The sequence below is a fragment of the Engystomops pustulosus genome, chromosome 8 (genome assembly GCF_040894005.1).
Source record: "Engystomops pustulosus chromosome 8, aEngPut4.maternal, whole genome shotgun sequence".
NCBI classification, from domain to species: domain Eukaryota; kingdom Metazoa; phylum Chordata; class Amphibia; order Anura; family Leptodactylidae; genus Engystomops; species Engystomops pustulosus.
The window spans coordinates 33,076,556-33,102,480 of record NC_092418.1 but is presented as its reverse complement, the minus strand read 5'-3'; the positions used below and the strand labels follow the sequence as shown (position 1 = coordinate 33,102,480).

The 25,925-nt window shown below is 43.1% G+C and overlaps 1 long non-coding RNA gene across 2 annotated transcripts in view; it reads right to left on the bottom strand.

Moving 5' to 3' along the window:
- Positions 1-13,355: 13,355 nt before the first annotated feature.
- Positions 13,356-25,925, bottom strand: part of LOC140076057 (uncharacterized) — a 63,523-nt gene continuing 50,953 nt past the window's right edge. For both annotated transcript variants that reach the window (XR_011849508.1, XR_011849509.1), the window contains exons 3-5: positions 15,856-15,956; positions 15,617-15,743; positions 13,356-13,709 (exon numbers count right to left, since the gene is read on the bottom strand). This is a non-coding gene — a long non-coding RNA (uncharacterized lncRNA). The remainder of the gene's footprint in view (positions 13,710-15,616; positions 15,744-15,855; positions 15,957-25,925) is intronic.

Here is a 25,925-nt window from a genome sequence, read left to right as displayed (position 1 = left end):
GTCCCCCATATCTCCTCTCTCATACATGTCTGCCCCAATCCTCACTGGCCACTCCCAGGGGACTAGGGACACAGCTTCTCATATTGAGAGGTAAACTTTCATCTAACTTATCTTTTTTTTCGGAAAAAGACAGTTTTATTATAAAAACTTTTGTGTACACTATTTTCTATGGGAACACGGGGGAGCCAGAAAATGGTCTCTTGATGACGGGTTCCCTTTAACTTATTAAAGACAAAATGTGCATTAGGATTTGTTAGTGCTAATGAGGTTTTCTTTAGTAGGAACCATGTAGAATCCGTGAAGAAAGTATTGAACAGAGAACCCGTCAGAGATGTGAACAGGGCCATATAGCCGTATCCTTATCGTAAATCGCATTACTGTAAAAGATCTCGTCTTTTGACATGGTCAGCTGTCTTCCTAATGAGATAAAATGTCATCTGTCCGGATGCTTTAGGACCACAATGATCCCTGACAAGTAGATTTTTAGGATTAATACAATCTTTTATTATCTAATCTGAATGAGGGGAAATATGACTTTTAGACTGCTGACCTTTCAGAAAGACTTTTACAGCTGAATGAGAGCAACAAAGCCGTAGCTGACCCAATATATTCCATTGCTGAACTGTCCAACCATTGTCAATAATGATAGGAGATCATAAGATGCATGTTATCTTCTTTACAGAAATTGGCCAAAAATGGGCCTTTACACCTCAGGAACCTGTAGACACGTAGTTATTAAGACATTAAAGTGGCCATACATGGTTAAGAAGGCTATGCTTTCTGGCCTCCCTGATTACATGTGCACTCAACTATACCAAGCATACACGTGTTATAAATAGGGAACTAGAGACCTCAAATGATTCAACATACCATATAACAATCCAATATTGCCTATCTAGACCACATCATGTGTCCAAACATGCAGGACCCATGACGACATGGCTGAGACCATTTAAGTTGATGTAGACCATAAAAAGTTGATGTTTCGGCTCTTCCAACTACTGTTCAGGGTAAGTCATTAATTTCTCTGCCGCTTTATGTTGTGTCGTGCCATTTGTGTGCCTGTTATGTGATTTTCGAAAGCACTTTTATATGTATTGGTATCATGCCTTTAAAGTAAAGCTCCGCAACACTGACAGCTTGGACATGGAGGACATAGACAGTACACACGCTCAGTGTGAGGACAGTAAGTCAGTTGGTAGATGAGTCAGAGTCAAGCCTGGCTAGGAGTCGTGGACTAAAAGGTATCAAAGACTGTGCTGTGTAATAGACTTGTCCCTACCTGAGATGAATGTACACAACCACTAAGCTTGATGTAAACTGAGCCAAGATCTTGCCGGCTGAATTGCTTTACCTACATCTCCTTTGCTACATACATCAAGGGCAACATCCCTCTTCATTGTCACTTCTCACAGCAACCTAAGACTGGTAAGATTAACCAACTGAACACTAGAGCTATTGACACCAGACCTAAAGACCACCACGGAGGGTCTTACCATCTCTGAAGGAAGGGCCACACTTCTACCAAACCCCTTTTCTGAAGGTTTCCCTGGACTATGACACATAGTTCAACAGAGGTTCAGCCACAATTTGCTCTGTTCAGTGGTTTACACATCTGTTTTTTCAATATATCAGGTCATCTTCATCCCCAGAAGCTTATGGTTTGCTGACCCTGACCTGTATTGGACCTGCCTGTTTCCTAAAATAGGGCCAGGTTCCCTTTAGCTTCCTAATCTTCCTCTTTCTAATAATATAGCCCTATCAAGAAGTCTTGCCCTTGGCCATTGTTTAACTTATTACCGCACGTGGTTTCCACCTTAATGAGTAGGCTGTCTATTTTTTTTCATTAAAGGGGTTGTCCGAGAGCATTAAAAAAACCGAATGGTGGCCAGGAGGTGGCTGGTTAAAAAAAATAAACATTAACTTACCTATGAACTTCCTCGATGCCAACACTCCGATCCGTGCCCCATGGCAGCACAGGAAGAGTAAAATTTTTATATTTTTTTTTAACCAGCCCCCTCCCGGCCACCATTTGTTTTTTTATGCTCTCGAACAACCCCTTTAATGCCTTCTACAAGCTATAACTTTAAAAGTTTTCCATCACTATAACCTTATGGGGTCTTTTTTGCAGGACAAATTAAAATTTTTACTAGTGTAATTTTTTTTATATCCTACTGATTAATGTTTATTTACTTTCATTAAGGCATATTTAAAATTGAATGCAAGTCTAACATTTTTTCTAATAAAAAATTGCTACATTTATAGTGAAACCTTAATAACATAAAAACATGTTTTCTTTGGGTGAATACCACTTTTTTTTTTATGATTGCCATTTGCATAATGAAATCCTTTTGGAGGAGAAAAAAAAACTTGCATTGTTGCCTTCCAGAAGCCATAACTTTAAAAAATGTTTCATGTGGCTGTGTAAAGCCTTATTTATGACATTAAGACCTGTAGTTTTTATTTGTACAACCATGGAGTTCATAAAGCTTTTTAACATAATGGGGCCCATTTACTAAGGGTCCGCGGACCACACAAATGTCGGATATTCCGACAATTACCATTTTGCACCTCATTTAAAAGGGGATTGTGGCACACACAATCGGATTTCTACGACACAAATCGGGGAGCAGGCCATCGAACGATCCGGCGGATTCGGACTGAGCGCGGGATTTAACATTTGAATTTGTGTCGCAAGCTAGAAGGTGAACTCCGGTGGACCTAAGCGGGGCAGCGTCACATGCAGGATATCGGCTGCACAATGTTAGTGAATCGCCCTGGAGTCCATGATTGTCGGACAACGCACAGCGGGGATCACGCAAGGGACGGCTAAGTAAATGTGCCCCAATATGTTGCCTGAATTTAAAAAATGTCAATTTGGCATTGTTTTTCCTTTTTGCAAAAAAGTTTTATGTCATATAGAATAAATACTATCATTATTTTCTGGCCTGAGTGGTACAGGGATCTGAATAACAATCTGTGTGCTGTTTTCATTTTCAAGGAATGGGTGTTTTTTTTATTTTTAGTGCTTTTTTCCAATGTTTTTTTTCATTCATTTTGTCCCACATTGACATGAGATGAATTCAATATGACCTAATAGAAAGATAATACAGGAAGCCTGGGAGTTCTTCATAGGACTCCCACCTCTGGAGTGATGTCATTGGTGCCCCTTGATCATAGCTGTAGGATGCCAATGCCCAAGATGCCCAGTCACGGCCCCTGCCATATGCAATGTTCTGCAAAGTTCTTTTGATGCTGTGACCTACAAAGGTCTAACATCAGAAGAACTACCCTGACCCAGTTAAGGGTTCAAAATACACTTTCTAAATTATAGAAATTTTACAAATTTCGGACTGCAGTTTTCCGTAAACAGCCATGAATTTCTCAAATCCAGAGAAATAACAAAACATAATAGAGAACCCAATCCTATCATCAATATCTAATTTAAAGAAGAAAATCTAGCTAATTTTCTGTTAATGGCTTTTCTGAAATCCGACGAGAACAAAGTATCCAGCTTTAATTAGTTGGAATCCTCATTTATTATTTGTCTTGTTTCATTTGTGCCGATGCATTTTCCAATATTCTCGGAAAACTTTGATAAAGAAAACCACATAATGAAAACAGGTTGCCGCCTAATGAATCTCTCACTTCTTACATCATGCGCAAAAGCCTCTTTATTTTACGCTATGATTAACTTTCACATCGATGATAAAATGAGTTTGGAACAGACGACTAATTAAATAACAACACAAGTAGGTATCATGTCGACCAGTGGCCAGACTGCTGGAGTAATAGATCTTAATACAATGAAAAGGACAGACGGCTTCATTAGTCTGGGTCCGTGTCTGAGCGTTTGTGTCTACATATGTGTATTTATAAGTGTATACAGCATTAAAGGGGTTTGCCAAAATTTGAATCCACTTGTGATGTTAACAGAAGAAAGATCTGGCCTTGGGTTGGCCTTGGGTATAGGGCAAGATTAGAAGTGAGTGAGGAGAGGAGATCACACTCTCGTGAAATCTAGTTGTATGCCACGTAAGATAACAAAGTTTATTCATGGGGATATGAAGGGGAACAAAATGTAGCTAAAGGAATGGTAGAAGTTAGTTAGTAGGGCTCTATGGGAACCTGTCACTAGCTGTTTTTGTGAAAATACAGCTAGTGACAGGTTCCCTTTAAATCTCCCCCATGTAATGTCTGACTCTTTGCATTTCACGGCTTTCTTCTCCTGAAATTTAATGTGTGCAGATACTTTTATCTCATTTCAGTTTTGTTGTAGACTAAAATATTGTCATGAAGAAGACAGGTGAGAAGAAAGAGGACTTTCCGGATAAAAAATGGAGACGGAGGGTAAAGCAGGCTCAAACAAAATTCAGGCCCAAGTTTGGACACGTCTCAAGATGCCCAAATCTAGAGACAATCGTGGAAGAGGATGAAGATGAGGAGTTTGAAGTGGAGGAGATCATACAATTAAGTGAAGAGAACAACAGAGGACCTATAGAATGTCATAGAGTGGTGGCCTGGTCAAACACGGTATATGTAATCTTTTCACAACGTCAAGTAAGGGCAGCCTGGCCAACAGTGGATACACCCAGGAGAAGGTCAATTCCAAAAAGTCTGAGGGGAAACACCAGGATCCGCAGATTCCGAAGCGCAGAGAGACATCGTCCATCACGGCTCCTCTTTTTTTGTTGTTGCAGCATTGAGGCACGAATCTCCTAACATCAGAGACATTATAATAAAGTAAAATATACTAGTTTAACACTAAAAGATATTTCCATACCTTCATCGTCCTGGAGATTACACTATAAACGTTCCAGGATTCCAGAACTTATTTCTTTACTAATGTAAAAAAACAATACAGTATTTTTCGGACTATAAGGCGCACCGGAGTATAAGGCGCACCATCAATAAATGCCTGCTAAAATGTCTAGGTTCATATATAAGGCGTACTGGACTATAAGGCGCACCTGATTATAAGGATGAATGACCAGCAGGTGGCAGACCTGTGCACAGTTCAAGGCAGCTGAGTTTGGTATATAAGGTGCACTGGACTATAAGGCGCACCTTTGATTTCTGAGAAAATCAAAGGATTTTTTGTGCGCCTTATAGTCCGAAAAATACTGTAATCTAAATAATAACTTCAAGAAATGTTCTGGTTTTTGGAACAGGTGGAGGGATATATGTTATACGTTGGATATGGAGTGGGGTATGGCTCACAAGCTCTGGTGCTCCACGGTGCCAGGTGCATTTGTCTTATTATTTTACTCTCCTCACTTCTATGGTGAAATGGAGCTTCTAGTTAGGATGAAGTCCTGTCCGGATCAATGATGTTTCATAAAGAGATTACAATGAGAACTAGAGCCTAATTGTGGCTTCATTTACATTCTATCTTACTTTTATGGTTAGTTACACTAATATTACAACCATATAGATCAACAACTTTTGTAGTAGGACGGGGGAGGCTTTTCAGAAGGCAGACATGGATCACTTACACGGAGGGCTGGATTAAGGTTGGTGGGGGCCCCAGGGCGTGTCCCCATATGAGGTCCAACTCTAATCACCAGACCCCTATGATATTCTGGCTTCTGAAAGATAAGACACTCCGTTACGTTGGAGTTAGCTATTCTTTTATGTTAGTGCGTGATTTTTCTTTTCAACTCGTGGGCTTAAACATATCAGTAGTCCAGTTTCAAGTTGATGCTATCTAAAAATTTAGTAGCGGCTTATCTAGAGCTCTCTAAGGACACCGTTCAACACACTCTCACTGGTTTCTCTTCTGGTGCCTTAGTCATCTTAGAGTCTTACAATCAGTCAGCAGTAGACACACACTATAACTCATTCATGCATTATTCTACATATGGTAATTAGAGATGAGCGAACATACTCGTCCGAGCTTGATGCTCGTTCGAGCATTAGCGTACTCGAAACTGCTCGTTGCTCGGACGAATACTTCGCCCGCTCGAGAAAATGGCATCTCCCGCCGTTTTGCTTTTTGGCGGCCAGAAACAGAGCCAATCACAAGCCAGGAGACTCTGCACTCCACCCAGCATGACGTGGTACCCTTACATGACGATAGCAGTGGTTGGCTGGCCAGATCAGGTGACCCTGGAATAGACTAGCCCCTGCCCGCGCTGCTCAGATCATTCTGTGTCTGGATGCCGCTAGGGAGAGAGCTGCTGCTGCTGCAGGGATAGCGTTAGGGTGTTCTATTAGAATAGTGTTAGGCAGGAGTGATTCTACAAGAACCCAACAGCCCTTCTTAGGGCTACAATAACGTTATACTTTTTTTTTTTTATTTGCTTGTGGCTGGGCTTGCTGGCATTAGTAGTGCAGCTAGTACCATATTGTGAGGAATTTGCAGGGGGACTTGCTACCGTTGTGTTTAGCTCTTAGTGACACACATATCCACCTCAAACACCGAAGTGGGACAATTTATTAGGGGTTTGAGTAGAATTAGGCAGAGTCTGCTGATTTTTTTTTTTTTTTACCTTTATTTCATTTTATAGCTCAAACTCATCTTGCAATGCAGTGTGCTCTCATTGTAGGCTACAAAATAGCCATAGGAGAACCCCAACGGCTTACTTAGGCCTACAATAGCGTTATATTTTCCTTTTTTTTGTTTGCTTGTGGCTGGGCTTGCTGGCACTAGTAGTGCAGCTAGTACCATATTGTGAGGAATTTGCAGGGGGACTTGCGACCGTTGTGTTTAGCTCTTAGTGACACGCATATCCACCTCAAACACCGAAGTGGGACAATTTATTAGGGGTTTGAGTAGAATTAGGCAGAGTCTGCTGATTTTTTTTTTTTTTTACCTTTATTTCATTTTATAGCTCAAACTCATCTTGCAAAGCACAAAATCCAGTTGTGTGCTGTCAGTGTAGGTTAGAAACTAGCCATAGCAATAGGATAGCATCGTTTTGTTAAAAAAAATAAAAAAATAAAAAAAAATAAACACAACATTTTTTTTTTCAAGTTTACACTTTAATTTGGAAAATGTTTAACCCGAGGGCTAGGGGTAGAGGACGAGGGCGTGGACGTGGGCGTCCAACTACTGCAGGGGTCAGAGGCCGTGGTCCTGGGCGGGGTGAGACACCACCTGCTGATGGGGGAGCAGGGGAACGCCGCAGAGGTACACTCCCTAGGTTCATCATGTCTCAAGTTACTGGGACTCGTGGTAGAGCACTGTTGAGGCCAGAACAGTGCGAAGAGGTGATGTCGTGGATTGCGGACAATGCTTCTAGCCATTTGTCCACCAGTCAGTCTTCCACGCAGTCCACCCATGTCACCGAAATCGGCACTCCTCCAGCTCCTCCACCTCAGCCTCCTTCCCCCCAGTCTGCCCCCTCCCACCAAAATTTGGCATTTGAACCGGCATACTCTGAGGAACTGTTTTCTGGACCCTTCCCACAGTCACAAACCACTTGTCCTGCTGCTGCTGAGCTATTTTCCGATGCCCAGGTTTTCCACCAGTCGCAGTCTGTGGGTGATGATGACATTATTCACGTAGTGGAAGAAGTGTGTAAAGAGGTGTCGGACGATGAGGAGACACGGTTGTCAGACAGTGGTGAAGTTGTTGTCAGGGCAGGAAGTCCGAGGGGGGAGCAGACTGAGGGATCGGAAGATGATGAGGTGACAGACCCAAGCTGGGTTGATAGGCCGGGTGAACACAGTGCTTCTGAGACGGAGGCGAGTCCTATAGCAGAACAGGTTGGAAGAGGCAGTGGTGGGGCCAGACGGAGAGGCAGGGCCAGAGCTGGTGCATCAGCTCCAAATGTTGCCCGTAGTCAAGCTCCCGTGGCGAGGGCTAGAGTTTCAGAAGTCTGGAGGTTCTTTAAAGAAACACCGGATGACCGACGGACTGTGGTGTGCAACCTTTGCCAAACCAGGATCAGCAGGGGTTCCACCACTACTAGCTTAACTACCACCAGTATGCGCAGGCATCTGAATGCTAAACACCCCACTCAATGGCACCAAGCCCGTTCACCTCCGGCCGGGCACACCACTGCTCCTTCCTCTGTGTCATCTGCTAGTCAGCCCCCTGCCCAGGACCCCGGCCCAAACAACTCCCGTGCAAAAACCCCATCTTCGCCTCCACGATCCTCCACAGCATCCACCAGCGTTCAGCTCTCCATACCCCAGACGCTGGAGCGCAAAAGGAGGTATAGCGCAACCCACCCACACGCCCAAGCCCTCAACGTCCACATCTCCAAGTTGCTTAGCCTGGAGATGCTGCCCTATAGGCTGGTACAGACCGAGGCCTTTCGAAACCTCATGGCGGCGGCCGCCCCTCGGTATTCGGTCCCCAGCCGCCACTACTTTTCCCGATGTGCCGTCCCAGGCCTGCACAAGCACGTGTCAGAGAACATCCTCCGTGCCCTGACCAACGCCGTTTCTGACAAGGTCCACCTGACCACGGACACGTGGACGAGTGCTGCCGGGCAGGGCCACTATATATCGCTGACGGCACATTGGGTTAACTTGGTGGAGGCTGGGACCGAGTCTGACCCTGGGGCTGGTCATATACTGCCGACGCCGAGGATTGCGGGGCCTACCTCGGTCCAGGTCTCAAAGGCCTACTATGCCTCCTCCTCCTCCCACCCCTCCTCCACCTCCTCCTCTGAATTACCATCCGTGGGCATGGCGCCATCAGTCGGTAGCTCTAGGCACAGCAGCAGTGCCATCGCTAAGCGACAGCAGGCGGTGCTCAAACTGCTGAGCCTAGGCGATAAAAGGCACACCGCCCAAGAGTTATTACAGGGCATCACGGCGCAGACTGATCTGTGGCTGGCACCGCTGAACCTGAAGCCAGGCATGGTTGTGTGTGACAACGGCCGTAACCTGGTGGCAGCTCTGCAACTCGGCAGACTGACACATGTGCCATGCCTGGCCCATGTGTTAAATCTCATAGTTCAGCGTTTCCTCAAGACATACCCCAATCTGTCTGATTTGCTCACGAAGGTGCGCCGCATCTGTGCGCATTTCAGGAAGTCCAGCACAGATGCTGCCACTCTCAGGGCAGCGCAGCGCCGCCTTCAACTGCCCGCTCACCGACTGTTGTGCGACGTGCCCACGAGGTGGAATTCAACACTAACCATGTTATCCAGAGTTTACCAGCAGCGCAGAGCGATTGTAGACTGCCAGATGTCAACTTCCACCAGAACTGGTAGTCAGGTCAGTCAGCTTCCTCAAGTCTACAATGAGGAGTGGACGTGGATGTCTGATATCTGTCAGGTGCTGAGTAACTTTGAGGAGTCAACACAGATGGTCAGTGGTGATGCCGCCATCATCAGCCTCACCATCCCGCTGCTTGGCCTGTTGAAAAACTCTCTGGTCAGCATGAAGTCGGAAGCTTTGCGCTCGTCACAAGATACGGGGGAAGAAGATTCCCTTGTTGATAGCCAAAGCACCCTTAGGTCTGTTTCTCAGCGCATATCGGAGGAGGTGGAGGAGGATGAGGAGGAAGAGGAGGAGAATGTTGGCGAGACAGAAGAGGGGACCATTGTTCAGTCCTTCACTGTTTAGCGTGTATGGGCAGAAGAAGAGGAGTTGGAGGAGTTGGAGGAGGAGGAAATGGACAGTCAGGCCAGTGAGGGGAGTGAATTCTTGCGCGTTGGGACTCTGGCGCATATGGCAGATTTCATGCTAGGCTGCCTATCCCGTGACCCTCGCGTTCAAAGAATTTATTCCAGCACCGATTACTGGGTGTTCACTCTCCTGGACCCACGGTACAAGCAAAATCTTTCCACTCTCATTCCTGGAGAGGAAAGGAGTGTGAGAATGCATAAATACCAGCAGGCCCTGGTGCACAAGCTGAAACAGTATTTCCCTTCTGACAGCGCTAGCGGCAGAGGGCGTACTTCTGCGGGACAAGTAGCGAGGGAGAGTAGGCGAGCAGGCAGCTTGTCCAGCACTGGCAGGGGTACGCTTTACAAGGCCTTTGCCAGTTTTATGTCACCCCAGCAAGACACTGTCACCTGTCCCCAGTCTCGGCAGAGTAGGGCTGATCTTTACAGAAAGATGGTGAGGGAATACGTAGCTGACCATACCATCGTCCTAAATGATCACACAGCTCCCTACAACTACTGGGTTTCAAAGCTGGACATGTGGCACGAACTGGCGCTGTACGCCTTGGAGGTTCTTGCCTGCCCTGCCGCTAGCGTGTTGTCCGAGCGGGTTTTCAGTGCAGCTGGTGGCATCATCACCGATAAGCGTACACGCCTGTCGACTGACAGCGCTGACAGGCTGACGCTTATCAAGATGAATAAAGCCTGGATTTCTCCGCATTTCCATTCTCCACCAGGTGAAAGAAGCTGAACCTGAATAATGTATGCACTCCTCCTCCTCATTGTCCTCCTTCTCCTCCTTTTTGTACACTAAAGCAGAGGAAACTGGCTATTTTTTTGCCAGGGCCAACTGGCTCTGGCTATAGTACTCTATGTATTTAATTTTTCTGGAGGGCCAAGTACCCTGTCCTCTGTTTTAAACAATTTTTGGGAGTGCCACATACAGGCACTCAATCTATGTAATTTTTCTGGAGGGCCACCTACCTGCTCCTCTGGTTTGAAAACTTTTTTGGACTGCCACATACAGGCACTCAATCTATTTCATTTTTCTGGAGGGCCACCTACCTGCTCCTCTGCTTTGAAAACTTTTTTGGACTGCCACATACAGGCACTCAATCTATGTAATTTTTCTGGAGGACCAGCTACCTGCTCCTCTGGTTTGAAAACTTTTTTGGACTGCCACATACAGGCACTCAATTTATTTAATCTTTTTGGAGGACCAGCTACCTGCTCCTCTGGTTTGAAAACTTTTTTGGACTGCCACATACAGGCACTCAATATATGTAATTTTTCTGGAGGACCAGGTACCTGCTCCTCTGGTTTGAAAACTTTTTTGGACTGCCACATACAGGCACTCAATCTATGTAATTTTTCTGGAGGACCAGCTACCTGCTCCTCTGGTTTGAAAACTTTTTTGGACTGCCACATACAGGCACTATCCAAATTAAATTGTCTCCATAGCAGCCTCCACACGTCGTCTTTTTAGCTGCCTTCACACGTTGTCTCCATTGCTACCTCCACACGTCATCGCCATAGCTGCCTCCAAAAGTAGTCCATATAGCTGCCTGCATACATGGTCCCCTTATCAAACGAGCTGTGTCAGGCAGAATTTTGGATTGTTATCATGGCTTCCATGTTAACTTTGTCGCCACCCTGCTGTGTAATCCACAAAATATCATTTACCAATATTATTTCAGCGCTTCTTGCGCATCTGTTTACATTCCCCTCACCCGCCAGAACCCAAACTTATAAGAACGCTACTACACTTGATCTTATACAAAAGGTTCTTAGAAGTGCTGTTTGGGGAGTAGCCTAGAGACAGGGGCTTGGATTGGCGAAAGCTCGCCTGGTAGCGGAGCGCCAGCTCCATCCCAAGATCCAACTTAGTTTTAACTGCAACACCTTTAATCTACTACTAGTTCACTGCCTCCTTACTTGGTCCCCTTATCAAACGAGCTGTGTCAGGCAGAATTTTGGGTTGTTTTCATGGCTTCCACATCAAACTTGTTAACTTTGTCGCCACCCTGCTGTGTAATCCACAAAATATACTGGCAAACTTTTATCATTTACCAATATTATTTCAGCGCTTCTTGCGCATCTGTTTACATTCCCCTCACCCGCCAGAACCCAAACTTATAAGAACGCTACTACACTTGATCTTATACAAAAGGTTCTTAGAAGTGCTGTTTGGGGAGTAGCCTAGAGACAGGGGCTTGGATTGGCGAAAGCTCGCCTGGCAGCGGAGCGCCAGCTCCATCCCAAGATCCAACTAACATAGTTTTAACTGCAGCACCTTTAATCTACTACTAGTTCACTGCCTCCATACATGGTCCCCTTATCAAACGAGCTGTGTCAGGCAGAATTTTGGGTTGTTTTCATGGCTTCCACATCAAACTTGTTAACTTTGTCGCCACCCTGCTGTGTAATCCACAAAATATACTGGCAAACTTTTATCATTTACCAATATTATTTCAGCGCTTCTTGCTCACCTCCTTTGGTTCCTCTCTGCCACCCATTGGTTTTAAGCCTGAGTCCATTTGGGGTATGTTGCCAAGACACTCTCTAGCCTGCCACTGCTGCCGCTGCCTCTGCATAGTCCCCTATAGTGTCAGGGTCAATTATTGGATGTTTTAGATGCTATCTAGCCTCATTCGGTCTCACTCTGTCATTGCCATGCTGTTGCCCATACTTTTGGCATAATGGTGCGATTAAGCAGCCTCAGAGGCATCCATGCATGCTGCCCCTGCTGTTTCCTGTCCATTTCCGTGGTGTTTCCATCCTTTTCTGAGGTTCCCAGGTGCTTGGCCAAGCTTCCCTGTGCAGATCCTTGGTCCCCTTGAAAAATGCTCGAGTCTCCCATTGACTTCAATGGGGCTCGTTATTCGAGACGAGCACTCGAGCATCGGGAAAAGTTCGTCTCGAATAACGAGTACCCGAGCATTTTAGTGCTCGCTCATCTCTAATGGTAATCTCACAAAAACGATATGCTGACCCACTGTCTTTGGCATGAGCTACTATGCTGACTAGATCGATCACTTCACTCCTTGAGCATAAGTTTATGCCAAACAGGGGGTTACCCTCTAAATGTTATTCTGTAGACACTACATTATACTCCATTTCTGAAGTCACCTCTGATGAACTGTTGCGGTAAAAAGCAGCAGGGAAACGCGTCAGGTGTTTAGTGTATTATTAAAATCTTGCTATATAGGTCAGTCGTTGATCCAACAATACGACAGACATATAGTGACTATCTGGAGTTTTTATTCCTGTTGTTAGAACCTTACAAGGTGTAGTTATGGTTCTATAAATTGCACTTTAGTGGACTTGGGGACACTACCCTGGGTTAGAAATATTGGTAACTAGTGTTACTGTACATTCATTGGTGTAATACCTTCTGGCTCTGTGGAGTCTTCTCTTCTCAGATGGAGCTTATGATCCTTTAAAGTGTACTGACTAGTTGCCACCACCAGGGGTCTTCCCCAACTCTTAGCCTGTATTAGGGGAAAACTATCTATTGGGCTTCCACATATTTAAGCCTATATTTTAATTAGCATTCTAATAAAGTTATACATGTTTTAATGATCCCCGATACAGTTAGTTGGTGTTTTTGTTTTCGAATACCCAGGGAAGAAATTGACCTGCCTGACCAACCCCCTCTCTAATAAAAGACACAGACAACAAACAATTTATTGGGAAGGTTAATTCTTTTCTTTTAAAATCTGTAAAATATAAAACTCTATTAAAATGCAAAAACAAATTAACATTGTACTTAAAAAGTTTCTTAGTGGTAAAAGCGAAGTTCTTGACAACAGCCAGAACCATACTCAAACTCAGATCAATAATTAAACTGAGACTGATGGTAAAGTGGGCTCCTACAATATTCTGGCCCAAGTTTGGACTCGTCTCAGTATGCCCAAATCTTGAGACAATCGTAGAGGAGGATGAGGAGTTTGAAGTGGATGAGATCAGTGAGTTAGTTGAAGAGAACACCAGAAGTCCTATAGAACATAATAAATGGTGGCCTGGCCAAGCATGGAATGTATCATGGTCGATTCCAAAATGTCTGCGGAGAATAACCCGAATCTGCAGAATCTGGAGCATAGAGAGACATCATCCATCACAGCTCCTCAGATCGTTCTGTTGCTGCAACATAGACACCTCAGGATAAACACACATGAATCTCCCAACATCAGAGACATTACAATAATATAAAGGAAAATATACTAGTTTACCACTCAAAGACATTTCCATAGAATCAATATTTACACCACAACTATAAGAAAAATAAGCATCAGATTACGGAAATCCTGATACCTGATGTAGCATCATCCTCTGGGATTTTACACTACAAACATTCCAGGATTCCAGAACTTAGTTCTTATTGTTTAGGTTTTACTACAATAACAAAGCAATAATTAAAACAATAACTCAGTAACAAGAAATGTTGTTATTTTCCATAAAGAAATGTTTACAGAAGATGCTGGGATATATGTAATATGTTTATTATATTGTGGGCTATTTCTATAATGTATGGCTAACAATCACAGGTGCTCCACGGAGTGAAGTGCAGCCCTGCCCAGATCAATGATGTATCAAATAGATAATAATAATTGTTGCTTCATTTGTATTCTCTCAGATGCAGCCTCACTTTTAGCTATAGTAGCTCTGTAATATTACAACCATATGGAGCAATTGTCTACTACTCTATGTGACCCTGCGCGGGGGGTGGGTGGGGTTATAAAGAAAAGCAGACATGGTTCACTTAAACATTTTGAATGACACACATGCTCAGACTTGTCTCACAAAGTAGAGGTTTACTCACTGACACCAGTAGTAATCAGACACAGTAAGAAGTGGAGTCTAGGAACTCATAGGTCAGTGATGGCGAACCTATGGCACTGGTGCCAGAGGTGGTACTCAGAGCCCTTTCTGTGGGCTTTCAGGCCATCAGCAGAGATTACTCCAAGTATCTTCCTGCAGTCCCAGACAGCCCAGGACTTGCTGTGCACAGAGGTATTTTAAAGTGACAGCTCTACCAGGGACTATTTTCTGCTTTATTGGTGTCCTCAGGTGCTGGTATCAGTGAAAGCTGTGACAGTGAAGGGAGTATAAATCACAAATTACATTTCTGTGTTGGCACTTTGCGATAAATAAGCGGGTCTTTGTTGTAGTTTGGGCACTCAGTCTCTAAAAGGTTCACCATCACTGTCATAGGTGATAACCTTTGCTCCATCAGACCCATAACTTCATGACGACTTCTCCCAAACTTAAATGCCTCCATGAATTCCATTTTCGGTTTCGGCTGAGGTGATCCTGAATAATAACGCAGTTAGCCCCTGAAGCTTTACTTTAGGGGTAGCAACTCCGTAATTTTGCAACTACTTGGAACAATATTTTAAAAAGATTTGTCTACAAAATGTGATCCTGTGTATGAGACTTATGGTTAGGGGAAAATGCCCCCCCCCCCCTTTCCACAGATAAAGAACTTATCTGCCTGTAACTTTTAGCTCTCCTCTCGCTGCTGTTGCTGCTGTTTGGGCAGGCAGTGAGTGTGTATCAGTGTGAGTCCGTCCAGGATTGCAGAGGGAGAAGCCACTGCAGGGAGCAGAGGGAGAGGGAAGCTCAGTTCCCCAGCATCAGGCAAGATGGCTGCCAACCCTAAAATCAGAAGATACAGGGTCGGAGACCGTGGCAACTGAAATTGTGTACACCTGGGCTGAGACAGGTTGGAAATATATCTGTGAATTTCTGTATTTTTTTGTTAATAACAGTGAATTAGAGAATGTGTTATTTTGTTATCCTGAGTACATTTAAGAAACGTTGTGGTTTTTGTGGGAATATCATTTTTAAAAACAACATGTTTTAATAAATAAAGGCATAATAAAAATTGAAATGGTACAGAAATGGTGTTGGACCCTAACAAATCTGGTAATAATGACATATCCTAATAACAATTGGATTGTATTCCAGAAAAAGACCTAGAATCGTAATGGGAGTGCAGTGTAAGGAGCGTAAACTTTTTGTTTTTCACAACAATAGGAACAATTTACCTAAGAAACACATTATGTAGGGCAAAGCTTCTGTTCCGATTTTGCCATCAGTTAAGGTTCCAGCTGACCTTCACGAGATGATATCAAGCCATTTTTGCTCCCCTTAGATTTGATAGCATTTTGGAAGCTGTTGGATGCAAGAAAGGCAATGATTATGATGTTGTCACCAGAAATGACCTCCGCTGTGACAGAACACCACATCATTCATCTGATTCACAATAGGAGCACGGGGCTGATACCATCAAAGGAAGACAAGATCTATAAAATAAATCCATTCATTTCTTGCAGAAGTTTCTTCCATTTCTGTTGTTTTACCAGGATCTTCATATACCATCAGCACCTGGGAAGAAAAACATATTGCTGCATTTAATAAATGTTGATTTTTACTCCAGTGCACAATTTAATATACGGTAACGTGTATCAGGGCAGCCCGAATGTGCAGGTCCTTAATCCTTTTTCAGCTTTTGCGGAACCAGGAGTCAGATTTAATCAGGCTTATTCAATAAGAGAACAGAAGCGCAATGAATCTGCTTGTTGGCCAAAGCGACTTTACAAAATAAATAGGTTCATGACGTTAACTCAAGCCAGGGTCAGACTGACAATGGGGCTCATTTACTTACCTATCCGAGTCGCGATCCCCGAGGTGCGTTCCCCAACTATCCTGCACTGTGCCGCGATTCACATAGATTGTGCGCCCGATATCCTGCATGCGTCGCTCCCCGCTCAGGTCCGACAGAGTTTACCTTCCGCTTCCTGGTGCTTCCACCCCCCCGATTTCTGTTGCATGAAAGCCGACGCCAATGCACCAAAATCCGATCACATGCGCCAAAAAAACCTTCTAAATGCGGCACACATTGGAAATCGTCAGATATTCAGACGATAGTGCGGTCCGCGGACCCTTAGTAAATGAGCCCCAATATGTATGAGGATCAGGCCTTCCCAGTCATAAAGGACCCCCATCGATAAGGGCTTGGTGGTTACAATCAAATTTATAGAGAGGAAATTGGTTGAAGGGTCACAACTAGTGTTGAGAGGACCAGAAGTTCAAGGCGGAGTTAGGCTCAACTCCTCCCCCTTCAGTTAATGCCTGAGATTGGTGCTGACACTAACCTGCCAGTGGCATTGGTCGCCACCATTTTGGATAGCAGTGTTGCTCCCCGATGATGAGCAATAGCCAAGCGCAAAATGGCTGCTTACATTACTAACCGCATGTTAGTGGTGGAGCACTGGCAGCCGCAGCAGTTTACATGACACCGGTGACTTTGCCAGGGGCATTTAAACATTTAACCCCTGTGATTGATGTTGTTGTTACCAGTTGGGGTCTGGGTTTGGTTGCTGAACAGGATTTTAAAATCCTGGCCGAACCTGAATTTTAATGACTTCACCCATAACTAGTTCAAACTATTCCTCAGAGTCAACACAAGTGGCAATACTGCAAACGTGGGACCACTCTACCAAAAAACTACGGAAGTGTCTGAAGATATTGTCCAATGGATTTCACCCTGTAACAAACATATGAGGATCTAGACTTTGCTGCAGGGAAGCCACAGGTCGCTATAGTAGTCTAATATGTTTACAATCTTATTTATGTATTTGTTGGGCCACCCCGTTAAGGGGGTTACAAATGGCAGATTATAATGTGGGCAATCAGGACAACCAATTGCCCAAACATAGTATGGACCTGCCAAGAGCTATTTGTCAGGTCCGTACTACTAATAAGAGAATCAATTACAAGTTTGTCTTTAAAATGCAGATACTATTGTTACCTGGGGAGAAAAGGCAGCCACAGGATCTTGTGAAAGTAAGTCTTTTTTATTGTTGTATTAGGCTACATTCACACGGACGTATGAAAACAGCCGTATCCGTACCGTACCGTACCGTTTTTTTACGGATTACATACGGCCACATTCATTTCAATGGACAATACGTCTGACCATTTATATTGCCGTTGTTAACTCCGTTCCGTACCGTACCGTATACTGGCCGTATAAAAATATAGAGCATGTCCTATTTTCTCCCGTATTTCAGTTCCGTATGCCCTAGAAGTCTATGGGGACGTATAAAATACGGGTTGCATACGGATGAAAAACGTCACGTATATACGGCCCGTAAATACAGGACTGGAGAAATCATACGGTCGTGTGAATGTAGCCTCAAATTACGTCATATATAAATCAATTCATGAGTGTGTGCTGCATATTAATTAATGCATAGGGGGTGCCATATATAAATTAAATAATGTGGGGTTTTGTATATAAAGAAGTATAAACTATATAAAAGTTAATTTGTGGAATGCCAAATAAAGGTTCATTAAAAGGGGGTGGTTTATTTTTACTTAAAAACCACTCGTTAAAAAAAAAATAGACATTCAAGAGAAACTGTCACCAGCTTTTACCCCACTAAACTATGAGTCCAGTAAGGTATGAAATGCCATAGAATTCCCTCTTTCATGAGAAATCTCACCCTTTTATCTATAAAAAAAAATCTCCCCTAAAGTTAGACAAATATGACTCTTCTCTCCTCATTTTCGCATGAGATTAATCACATTTAGTGGTTGCAGGGGCGGTTTCACTTCAGAAGCCCCTATCTTCTCTTCTGTAGCACCTAGAAATATGCTGTATGTGTCATATTAAAGATAAGATCTAATTTTTCAGATCTCATCAGGCTTATGGCTTTGTGAAATAAAGGACCAGAGATCCAGACATAGTTGGAAATGTGAGCTGGAGATGTGAACTGGAGATGTCCACTTGTGTAGCTCACAGAGTACAGTGTAAGCTTGATTGCATCTTAAAGATGAGATTCCCATCTTTAATATGACACAAAAAGCATTTTTCTAGATAGAACCAAAGATAAGGTCTTCTTAAGTGACCCTACCCCTGCAATCACTGAACCCGACAGTTAATTTGAGAAGAGTCATATTTGCCTGACTTTGGGGGAGATTTTTTATAGGTAAACTGGTGAAATTTCACATAAAAGAGGGAATTTATAAAGGAAATGTTATACCCTACCAGATGGGACTAGTAGTTTAGTCCTAAAGTGAATTTTGGAAGAAATAAAAGAATTGGTAAAACAATAACCCGTATATTGCCTGATTGTTTCGATGTAATTTCCAGGGAAGAGGCTGGTTACCTCATTGGAGACCCCTTTGTACCAGCTGTCGAACCACCGCTAATTAATTAATAAATTGATTTATTAGTACATAAATTAGGGGCTATGTCAATGGGGGTGTGCTGTATAATAAAATTAATTCAAAGTAACTATTATACTAAAATTAAGGACATTGTATGAATTATTTATTTATGTTGTGTTACTTTAACATGTGTAGCATATACATCTATTCAGGGGGTGTGATATTAGTAATTTATATTAATATAATAAGGGTGTAATATTATATATTGAGGGGGTCACACTCTGGACAGTTGTGGGTATATATTATTTCAGAGCGCTGTGTGGTAAGCACTTGAGTTTGTGAAATCTACTGGGACCAACATTGAGGAGTGTTAAGTCCTTAGTAGTGTTTCTTATGAATGCACCCTGGCACTTTAGGAGACTTTCAGCTCCGTTACTGGTATCACTGGGAATTTCGGCAGTCAGACGCCCAGTGGTCGGACACTAGTGCATTATGCTAGTCCCTAAAATGACATCCCCTTATATATACCTTGTTGATGGTAGACGAAATGGGTTCACATAAAGATTGCTATATGACACATAATGGTAATGTAGCTCAGCTCTGACACTATTACAGGTGGTCCCCTACTTAAGGACACACCCGACTTATTATTTGGTCGGGTATTATTGATAATCTTTGGTCCCATTACAGCAAAAAATGTTTAAACTCCAATTGTCACTGGGGCCAAAAATTTTTTTGTCTGGATCTACAATAAAATATACAGTTTCGACTTACATACAAATTCAACTTAAGAACAAACCTCCAGACCCTATCTTGTACGTAACCCGGAGACTGCCTGTACTTGAATGCAGGCTTATATAAAATGTACATATCCGATTTTTCGGCTCCATGTTAAATACATTGATAATAACCCCTAAAAAATATTATCAGCATTTACATTCAGATATGAAACGCTCATAAAAACAATTATGTAAAATAAGACCCTGGAAAAGGCAAATCCCGAGTAATGCACAACACAACGTGCCGAAATTCATGAAGATTACTGAGACACATTGTACGCCTCTAAAGAGCGGAGCCTAAGAAACCTGCTTCATATGCATGAAAAATAGAACTAATGCAAAATAGCTGCACTTATTAAGATTCTCCTTCGCATCCCTTCTACTTTTTGTTCAGTAATGTTGTACTTTTCTTACACAGTTTCAGTTATTTCGGAAGCTTTCTCATTGTTATGGTGCCTCAATGATGTTGAAAATTACTGGTCCCGTATTAACGAAATATGCAAACACATTTTCCAGGATGAGATAAGAAAAACATTGCCTCTTTTGCTACCTTGAAAGGCAGCCCCCTCAAAGAGGTTTTCTGATGAAGAAAAGTTAGGGCCTTACTTGCTGATCAGTGAGGGTCTCAGTGCTGAGACCCCCACAGATCACGAAAACGAAGGGTCCGTCGGAGCCCTCGTTGCTCCATCAGATTAATGGAGAAGATGGCCGTGCATGACCGTCCTGCTTCATTTATCTCTATGGAGCTGACGGATATTGCCGAGCGCCACGCTCACCGATCTCGGTCAGCTCCATAGAGATTAATGGAGCAGAACAGTCATGCGCGGCCGTCTGCTCCATTAATCTGATGGCGCGGGACACCCACAGGCTGCCGCTGCCCCTCCCAAGGGACTCACCCCACACTGCTGGCAGGGAGCCAGATAATGTAAAATAAACCATTATAATCCTGACAAAGGCATTTTTTTAATTCAGAATAGCATATGATATTGGAACCTGTCACCAGTTAAAACGAGCATTCCTGGTGACAGGTTCCCTTTAAAATTCTGATGCATTTGGCACATTAAAGTCTAAAATATAATTTTAACGTTAAATTTTGATAAGGAAAGGCATTTTTATGACCACCATCCCTGCCTTCACAATCTTTACTTCCATATCTCAGTGGGAGAGGGACCCCTGCTATACCCCATGCATACTATAACCATGTGCAACCCGGCCATGCACACAATAAACCCAATAAATGCCAAGTCATATTATATTACGGTTGCCTCTTGATTTCATTAGGTCCAGTGATTGTATCCTCAATTTTTAAATCCACGACAGGAATATAATGTAATCTCAGGGACTGGTAGCAGGAGAGGCTCGATGTCACAGATCCATGGTATTCCATTTCCCAGCGTCCCTCACAAGCCATTCATTATTGTCACTTTTTCCTGTGAACCCGTAATCTGATTAGAATCTCCTTCTCTAATCTGATCACAAATCAGGTTAAACAGTCTTATTTAGGCCACAAATACCCTGCACCGAAAAATAAATCAATAGCGCAATCGTGAAATGATAAGTTTCTATTGAATTCATTCTCGTGATCTTAATCAACTTGTCTGTTCCGCTAATGTTCTTATTCATTTCTCAGAGAGCGGCTCGGATCTAGAACAGCACATACTGTAGGCAAATAGGAACAATTTGCTAGATGTTATTTGTCCTCCCAGACCTGAGGCTTGCTTGATGCATATGTAAAAAAAGACTAAATTCAAAGCCAGCTCTATGAAAACAGGTCTTCTTGAGCTAGTAAGGGGGGATCCACTGCAGTTGAGCAAAATTTTTTATTATTTTTCAGAGTAAAACAACAAACAGTTCTTGCAAACGTGACATCCAAAGAAACTACCGTATTTTTTGGACTATAAGGCGCACCGGATTATAAGGTGCACCATCAATAAATGCCTGCTAAACCATCTAGGTTCATATATAAGGCGCACCTGATTATAAGAATGAATGACCAGCAGGTGACAGACCTGTGCACAGTTCAAGGCAGCTGTTGTCTGTAAGTAGGGTTCATATATAAGGTGCACTGGACTATAAGGCACACCTTTGATTTCTGCCAAAGGATTTTTTGTGCACCTTATAGTCTGAAAAATACGGTAAGTAAATTTTCCCTTTAAGTTTTGCTTATTTTAGGTCTTATTTTTTCATCGTGGAATTACAAAACTCATAATATGCTGTATGGAGCTCGTTTTTGCAGGGGTGAGATATTTTTTTTCAATGGCAGCATTTTATGTCCATACTGTTTACTTTATAGATTCACTTTTAATATTTTGTTGCGTGTTTAAGACCCCTGTCACATTAGCGTTTTTCACATGCATTTCATAGTTTCATAGTTTATACCAGTGGTTCTCAACCTATGGGTCGCGACCCCGGTGGGGGTCGAACGATCAAAACACAGGGGTCGCCTAAAGCCATCGGAGCCACAATTTTATTGCATTGAAAAAAAGACACAGGTCCATCAAGTTCAACCAAGGAAGGGAAGGGATTGGATGAGGAAGGGATTGTGGGGAAACAATTCTATATAACATAACCATCAATGTTATTTAGGTCTAAAAAGGCATCAAAAACCTCCTTGAAGCTCTCTGCTGTCCCTGCTGTGACCACACAGATTGACAGATCTCCTGGTAAAGAAGCCCTGTCGCCTCCGGTAATTAAACCTTGATTTCTCCAAATGGAGACAGTGCCCTCTCGTCTTTTGATTTGATTTAATCTGGAACAACTTACCACCATATATTTTGTATGGACCATTCATATATTTATATAAATTAATCATGTCGCCTCGTAGTCGTCTCTTTTATTTTGCGCATGTTTTTGATGTGCAGAACTCTTATTGCACTCTGTCCCGGTGTATTCAATGGGTTTGTTCCTATTTGCATCTTTTGTTATGCGTTCGTTTTTAATTAATGTACGTGAAATTCTTAACATACTCTACTTTTTCACATGTGAGAAACTCCCATACAAATCCATGGAGAAGCATCAAAAACTGATACATTACCATAGAAAAGATAGACCACAGCTATAAATCTTTTTAACACACTTTTTATGCTCAGTGTTTGCTTTCGAAAAACCCTGTAAAAACGGAAAAACTGTGTGTGAAAAACTGAGACATTGAATAAAATAAAATTTTTCACTGACCTAACCCCTCTAGTCTTCTTAAACACTTTTATCTAAAAATGTTTCCCTCACATCTCCATAAAATCAACTTTGCTATCTTACCTGGCATGCAGACAGTGAGTCAGAGGGGGCATGTCCAGCTTGGCTGAGTCCAGTGCCCCTCCCATCCTCACATGAAATCACAACAGCCTCCATGGACTTTTACTCCTCCCCATGCCTCCATGCAGGCATGCTGTGATTTCATGTGATCAGATACATACATTGGGTAGATTTTGGAAATGATAGTGGTAAAGGACCTTAGATGACATCACGCTGGTTACATGACATAAAGTGCTGAATGTTGAGGAGGAGGCAAGGGGAGCATTAGAAGTGAGTGAGGGCGGGAGATATATAGTAACTCTCCCTGGGGCACTCCCGATGGGTGTGTGAGGATCCCATTCTGGATAGTAGATAGGAGGCCCATGGTGTTATGTAGCTTTAGGAAGGGATCATAAGGAGACAAGGGATGTCAACCATAAAACTCAGTTCCTTTTTTCCAGAACACAGCAAACTTTAACGTAAGCAACAGCAGAAGACAGCAATTAGACTGCTCCAATGTTGCTGCTTGGATGCAGTTTGGAAAAGGTTGCTCACATCCTGTTATAGGTAGCTTGAGGCTGGAGATGAGTGGCTTCTTCAGCAGCAGGGTTCCTAGGCAGGCCCGGGTATAGATCAGGGTCCTCCAGCAACAGGCCTGGGGTCTTCAGGCTGTGTGCGGAGATGTGTATTTTTCATGAAGCTCAGGAGAGAAGAACCTATCTCAGAGGTCTTACTCTAAACTGGCCTGAAACTTTCCGACCCAAAGGTTAATATAAACTTCCCTTGGGAGTGGTAAGCTGAGGGGTTTATACAACCAGCACCTTTGTAACAGAGGTGATAACCATCACATAAGATTGGTCAATGTAAATCACCTTCCTAATAAAGCAGCTATTAAACAGCTGCAATGCCATTTATAGACAGTAGATGGTGCACAAAGGTGATCAGGCTCCATGGGACAACTAACAACTAGAGATGAGCGAACATACTCGTCCGAGCTTGATGCTCGATCGAGCATTAGCGTACTCGTAACTGCTCGTTGCTCGGACGAGTATTTCGCCTGCTCGAGAAAATGGCAGCTCCCGCCGTTTTGCTTTTTGGCGGCCAGAAACAGAGCCAATCACAAGCCAGGAGACTCTGCACTCCACCCAGCATGACGTGGTACCCTTACACGTAGATAGCAGTGGTTGGCTGGCCAGATCAGGTGACCCTGGGATAGACTAGCCGCTGCCCGCGCTGCTCGGATCATTCTCTGTCTGGATGCCGCTAGGGAGAGAGCTGCTGCTGCTCAGGGAAAGCGTTAGGGTGTTCTATTAGCTTACTGTTAGGCAGGAGTGATTCTTAAAGAACCCAACAGCCCTTCTTAGGGCTACAATAACGTTATAATTTTTTTTTTTTTTTATTTGCAGCTAGTACCATATTGTGAGGAATTAGCAGGGGGACTTGCTACCGTTGTGTTTAGCTCTTAGTGACACACATATCCACCTCAAACACCAAAGTGGGAAAATTTATTAGGGGTTTGAGTAGAATTAGGCACAGTCTGCCAGTTTCTTTTTATTTTACGTTTATTTTTTTCATAACTCAGCGTCATCTCATCTGGCATAGTAGTGTGCTGTAATACTTGGCTAGAAAATAGCCATAGGAGAATACAAACGTCTTAATTACGCCTGCAGTAGCGTTATATATATTTGATTTCTGGTTGATCTGCTGGTGGCTGTACTTGCTGCAGTGCATCTACTATCAAATTGGGAGCAATTTGGAGTCAGACTTGCGACCACTGTGTTTTAGTGACGCACATATCCATCGCAAAGACCGAAGTGGGAAAATTTATTAGGGCCCGGGGTTGTATTTCAATTAGGCACAGTCTGCCAGTTTCTTTTTATTTTACGTTTATTTTTTTCATAACTCAGCGTCATCTCATCTGGCATAGTAGTGTGCTGTTATACTTGGCTAGAAAATAGCCATAGGAGAATACAAACGTCTTAATTACGCCTACAGTAGCGTTATATATATTTGATTTCTGGTTGATCTGCTGGTGGCTGTACTTGCTGCAGTGCATCTACTATCAAATTGGGAGCAATTTGGAGTCAGACTTGCGACCACTGTGTTTTAGTGACGCACATATCCATCGCAAAGACCGAAGTGGGAAAATTTATTAGGGCCCGGGGTTGTATTTCAACTAGGCACAGTCTGCCATTTCCTTTTTTATTTTACGTTTATTTTTTTCATAACTCAGCGTCATCTCATCTGGCATAGTAGTGTGCTGTAATACTTGGCTAGAAAATAGCCATAGGAGAATACAAACATCTTAATTACGCCTACAGTAGCGTTATATATATTTGATTTCTGGTTGATCTGCTGGTGGCTGTACTTGCTGCAGTGCATCTACTATCAAATTGGGAGCAATTTGGAGTCAGACTTGCGACCACTGTGTTTTAGTGACGCACATATCCATCGCAAAGACCGAAGTGGGAAAATTTATTAGGGCCCGGGGTTGTATTTCAACTAGGCACAGTCTGCCATTTCCTTTTTTATTTTACGTTTATTTTTTTCATAACTCAGCGTCATCTCATCTGGCATAGTAGTGTGCTGTAATACTTGGCTAGAAAATAGCCATAGGAGAATACAAACGTCTTAATTACGCCTACAGTAGCGTTATATATATTTGATTTCTGGTTGATCTGCTGGTGGCTGTACTTGCTGCAGTGCATCTACTATCAAATTGGGAGCAATTTGGAGTCAGACTTGCGACCACTGTGTTTTAGTGACGCACATATCCATCGCAAAGACCGAAGTGGGAAAATTTATTAGGGCCCGGGGTTGTATTTCAACTAGGCACAGTCTGCCATTTCCTTTTTTATTTTACGTTTATTTTTTTCATAACTCAGCGTCATCTCATCTGGCATAGTAGTGTGCTGTAATACTTGGCTAGAAAATAGCCATAGCAATAGGATAGCATCGTTTGGTTTTAAAAACTAAAAAACACAAAAAAAAAAAAAAAAAAAAAAAAAAAAGTTAAAAAAAAAATACAAGTTATAACTCTCATTTTCAAAATGTTTAACCCGAGGGCTAGGGGTAGAGGACGAGGGCGGGGACGTGGGCGTCCAACTACTGCAGGGGTCAGAGGCCGTGGTCCTGGGCGGGGTGAGACACCACCTGCTTATGAGGGAGC